Source organism: Hordeum vulgare, chromosome 6H, assembly GCF_904849725.1.
Source record: "Hordeum vulgare subsp. vulgare chromosome 6H, MorexV3_pseudomolecules_assembly, whole genome shotgun sequence".
Taxonomy (NCBI): Eukaryota; Viridiplantae; Streptophyta; class Magnoliopsida; order Poales; family Poaceae; genus Hordeum; species Hordeum vulgare.
The window spans coordinates 35190989-35196988 of NC_058523.1; the positions used below are offsets into that span (position 1 = coordinate 35190989).

General features: G+C 38.3%; 1 pseudogene; it reads right to left on the reverse strand.

Annotated features, from left to right (window-relative positions):
• Positions 1-5168, reverse strand: part of LOC123405012 — a 180718-nt pseudogene extending 175550 nt beyond the window's left edge.
• Between the last annotated feature and the right edge of the window lie 832 nt (positions 5169-6000).

A 6000-nucleotide genomic window follows, 5' to 3' on the forward strand; every position in this document is an offset into this window, starting at 1 on the left:
GTTTCTATGCATTGCCTTGTACGCTGGAAGCTCGACGAATTCAGCAATTCCAATAGTGACATGGCATTAATAATAGCATTTATCATGTTCATGTTAGAAAATTGGACAGTGTAAAAAAGTTGTCATCTTTCTTGAATGTAGATTATCCGTGCATGCTTAGTTTTGTTGCTTGTTTGTAAGATCGACCTTTATAACATGGCACCCTGGAATTCGGTTGCATTCAGTTGGGGTACCCGAGGTGTATTGGATTTGAATACCATGGAGTTGTTTTCACACATTTACATGGTTTGGGTTACTGGGCAAAATAATATGAGTATGCGGCAAAATCACAAATAAAACATGTTCACAATGTCCGTCTACTCTCAAAAACCAAGCACGTACTTTATCTTATTTTTACCCTAGAATAACTTACAAAAATTATAGTGCATGCACTGATGTCAAGTCCTATTGTTACTTATTAGGAATACAAAATTAAGTACCCTAATTGTTAGAAAAACAATTCGAGAGAAGATAGGCAACTCTAATCTCCGATGCATTAGGCAATGCGAAGGTTGGCAAGACCTGATGATATATATGATTCATGCATGGGCCTATTTTGCATGGAGGGGTTGCCATAGTTCTATTCTAATTCAGTCTCAAGCATTCAGAAAGGTTAGTTACAATCCCTCTAATCTCGTGATCTTCTGGCTTTTGTGGATAAGGTAAAAAAATTCTTCCTGCATGCAAAATCTATTGCACGGAACATGAGCATTTTCTGCCTTGCTGATTATAACATGTGCCCAACAATGTTGCTAGCCTGGGAAATAATTGATTGACCATCCTTCACAGAAATTGAGAACATAGATCATTAAAGTTAGAATCGACGGAGAAAATAAAATATATTGCATATTATGCACTTGGAACCTGAAAAAACGATTAATTGGTTGCAATGCTTATAAAACCCATTAAATAGGGCCCAACAAAGAAGCGAGTAACAAAATACACATATACATGATAGAACTTCAGAAGCACAGTCCAAGTATAAGGCATCAGAAAAATGAACTGGATTGTACGATAACTTCTTATTTACTCGTACCATGGGCATCGGTAGTTCCTCGATGGACAACTTCATGGGCTCGATTTAATAATCGTGCACTGATGGGTCCATACAATCAAGGGATATATTGTGCATGCCAGAGATGAGGAACATGGGACAATATCAGTGCAGATTGGTGGTAGAAGAAAATGTGTCATGATAATTAAGGTATGAATTATGAAAAACTGAGAAAAAAAAGAGAGCCAAAATCAGTGATACAAATATGAAACTTGTTTCCTTGAGTGAATCTCCATGCTCCAAATGATAGTAAATCACATAGCTTGACTGATTTGAGTGGGTATAATTATATATACATGCTTTTCAGCCTTCACCGGACTAACACCTAGGGCCTACAAACACATGTGAGTTGTTTGTTTTGCCTACATAATTAGTTAATGAACCACAGTCTTCCTTTGATGAACGCACCTGCAGACAAATAGCTTACAGAGGTGCATGCTAAAAAGACACTGTATTAAATAAGAGAGTATTATACTACCTCGGAACAAAAGTTTCTTGACACACTTAATCCATCACCAGACCAGTTGCTTAATGATGAGCTTATCACCTCACCCTCGAATGTGCCGCGACCAAGAGGAGCTTCCCATATGCACCCTGTATGGATAGTCTAAACAATGTTAGAACTAACACACTGCACATACAGAAAACACATTGTATATACCTAATCAAAAGACTGGCATGGGTGATGTTTAAAAGATCACTGCATAGTGGACGGTCGCATTTCATCGACCAATGTTATATAACGTGTAGAGGCAGCAAATTATATAATCAGTATATGATGTTCATCACCTGCATTAAAATCTTTCTTTTCTCAAATTTTCCGCTGGATGTAACTCACTGCGTTCTCTTCATCATCTGCAACACACAGACACACACACACACACAGAGAGGGGCTAATGGCACCAGGAGAAAGAGAGGCCAAGACCTATCCGCATCACCAAATTTTGTATAACATGTGGAGGCAGCCAATTTCATGATGTTCATCACCTGCATGCAGATCTCGCTTATCTGGTATTTGCCGCCGGATCTAACTCGTTGCATTCTTTTCATCATCTGCAATACACACAAAGAGAAAGAGAGAGAGAGAGAGAGAGAGAGAGGAAGAGGCCAAGGCCTATCCGCAATGAACTGGTGGAATTAGATTTAGTCTCGAGATGCGATTTGCTGCCGGATGAAACACGCCGCAGATGAAACGAAAGGCATGAGAAAGACAATTTCGGGAGAACGCAGTGAGGTTAAGCGATGAGACCACGACCAGGACCATGGGGAGCCTGCGCCAGGAGGTGACAACACATGGAAGCGGCTATGGAGACCTCAATCAAGAGCTGTCGGTCAGGCTGAGGCGATTCCTTGAGCAGATGATCGTGGAGGCTAGGGCAAATAGATCACGATTCTGATTTAGTTTTGGAAGAGGTCGTGGAGAAGTTACGGTGGAAGGATATGAAACCTTTTTTTAGTACAACTGAGATTGGATTTTTTTACTTTTTTTTTGTGGAAGGACGTGAAGCTTTTAGGTACAATTGAGATTGCACTTTTTTCTTTACTTTTTACAACCGAGAAAGAACGTGAAGCTGTTAGGTACAACTGAGATTTGATTTTTTTTAGTTTTTACAACCGAGGAAAATGTTTTTTTCTGGCTCAGGGTTTTATGATTGGATCTACACCGTTATAATTCGGTCCCACTAAATGAACGGCTCGTAAAATCTAATTAACGTGATAATTTCGTGGGAGTCTCTAATTAGTAGAGACTAGTCGTCAACCCGTGCGTTCACACGGGCTAGTATATTAAACACTTATACATTATTTCTATGTTTTTGGGTTCATTGTTTTTATTTGCTTGTTGCACACATCACAATTGTGCGTTTTTTTTCCTTGGTGCGTTTGCTACAACACTTTCTTAATATGACTTGATAAATACGCCCAAGAATATTTGTATACAAATCAACTTGGGTAAGTTATACTAAACATGTGCTCTCTTGTTCAAGATGATAGGTGTAGGAGTATTTCTCTTCTGCTATCATGGAAGTACACCAGGTAGAACAAAAATCATACTAAGAAAGCTAGTTTATGGAATTACGTGTTATGAAGACAACTATTTAGTAAATTTCTCGATTTTGTAGCTCCATGGTAAACATCCCTTTGGTTAGTAAAACGGAATTAAACTATACCTTTCAGATTTGTTTTCCTAAAAATGACTATTGTACTTAGTTCATCGGAGTAAGAGCAAATCTAGCAGACCCCGCATCCTGTCCCGACCCGGGACGGAAAAACCTGTCCGATCCGACCCCGCATCCCGCCCCGGCCCGCAAATATTTTTGCGGGGCGCGGCAAAATCTCTGCCCCAACCCGCGTATTCGCGGGTTTCCACCTCGCCGTTGCGGTGCCCTGTATATAAGCGGAAGCGGTTGGTGGGGGGGACATTTCAGCCCGCGCAAAAGCATATTCCGCGAATATGTTTTTTTACAGGTCTGTTATGCAGGGTCTGCATCCGCGGCCGTGCGCGCCGGTCCGTAAAGGTGTTTTTCCGCAAACTGCAAACACGTTTTGCAGGCCGGACGGACGCGGGGTCTGCTAGAGTTGCTCTAAACTCCCGAGACTTCTCTAAACTCACTAATCATAGATTATCTTCTGAACTTTCTGACCCGTCACAACTGCTCCTTATAAGGCATATCCTATAAACATCACATTTACTTGATATCTGCTCTCATAGATAATAACCATAATTTTGTTTTTCTGAAATTGAGAACATCCACCAACTTAATTCCAAGGTTATATTGTCTGTACTATTATTAACTTCTACTGGGCCAATTATTAAGATGTATGAACTAATATTAGATTTCTTATTGTCGCTTTCTTACGGTCAACATGTCAAAGTTGAGGATTTTGTCGACTATATACCATAAATTGAGGTATATTGTTTGTTTCGCATATAAACTGACCGTGATTAGGTCATAGAGAATCCTCCACAATGACATTAACACGAAAGTATTAATCAACCATGTCTCGTTCCTTCCTAATATCTGATGTCAATAAGTTTGTATAGGTATGTTTACGTCCCCAGTTCAGTGCAATTTTCAACTGCAATATGGCCTGTAATTTTTATGTGAGTATTATTTCCGCTTACAAAAATAACTAAATGTTCAAAACTATATTTTAGGAAGATATGCAAGTTCCTTTAATATTTGTTTGAAAATTATATATAGTCTAGGACCCAAATAATGTTGTTTTTAACTGCACTTAAAATCTTGTGTGTATGCTTACTGGAGCATTCCGGGTATCACATCCTCTTTATGTGTTAACTGTCTTATGTAAACAAAACATGTTATACATCTGAGTTTTACATTACATACTTTTTATACCGTGAGACAGTATTAAATTATTTGTATCTGATCCAAGAACCATATACGTAGAGCATCCTGCTGGTTGCCGTTGGTACTCCTGTAATTAGTACAAAATGAAACAAACAATAATCAGAATACGTTCATGCATGCACCTGACACCAACTTAATAGGTTTTAGAAACTTATTATTTCACCTCAAATAGAGTCAATAGCTAGACACATTGTACATCTGAACTTAATAGGAAAGAAAAATATTAGTCCATACCCGAGCAATGTCTCAGTTTTATCTAGAGCAATGTCTCAGTTTTGTCTAGTCAAAACATATTGTACATCTGAATTTTATATACTTTTTGTTCCCTGAGACCATGTATTAAATTATTTGTCTCCCTTCCAGCAAACAGTATACGTAGAGCATCCTTCTGGTTGTCCTTGGTACTCCTGTAATTAATACAAAAATAAAATAAACAATAATCATAATACGTTCATGCATGCACCTCACAACAACTTAACATGGTGTAAGTAAAAAATGATGATTTCATCAGAAAATTAAACACTTTGGAAAGAAAAATATTAATAGGATTATTAGTTCCTTCATCAAGAAACATAATCACACATGTGAACCTGTATACATGCTTGTGCGACTCATCCCGCTGAAAAATACATGTTTGTGCAAATTAATCACCTTGTCTCCACCACGGCTCCTAAAGCCTCACCATATCCCTCGTGGGCATCCATGGGGCCATGTAGTTAAAATCTAATTATCTTCATCCAGGTTAGTGCTAATTTCTGTGTCACCTTAGGCCGTCCAGAATGATTTAGTGCGCTGCAGCTAATGGCGATGGCGTTGTGTCTTATAGACAATGAAGGAGAAAACTTAAATAAAGATTGGTGTTGTATCTTATATATAAAAAAGAGATCGGTGGTGTTAGTTCTAGAGAAGAAGTAAGTAAAGTACACATCAGATTTTTTACCTTGAGCTTGATTTAAATATTTGAGATGCACATGACTGAAGAGATTGCTGATTCTTGAGATTCACATAACTTGTTGAACTATTGATACATTATAAGTTGGGTACAAAAGCAGATTAAAGTGTAAATCGGAATGAAAACGAACCTGATCTAGGTGAGGAATTCATTGGATCTAATGAACTCCTTAAGCACAGTGAATCCATATGCACCAGCTTACTTTATTTTTCATTGGCTGGAGAGAGAGAGAGAGATAATGGAGATAAGGAACAGGCCGTGGATGGATTGGATCCGTTGTACATGTGAGAGAGATATCCATTATGTAGAATAGGAAGAGTCCGTGAAGGGAGAGAGAGATGGCGTGCGTAGATGAAGAGGCCGTGTAGTATAAAAGTACATAGAGCCTTTTTTTGTGTCAAGGAGATAGAGATTGTTTTTTATTTGTCAAACTGAGATAGAGGTTGCTTTAACGTGGATTATAAGAGCACATAGAGATTGTCTTTTCTGTTTTTCTATTAAAGACGTAGAGATTGTTTTTTTTTATTCCTCTCATATATACAAAGATTGTTTTTGTTTCTGTCAAATAGATAGTAAGTTGGTTG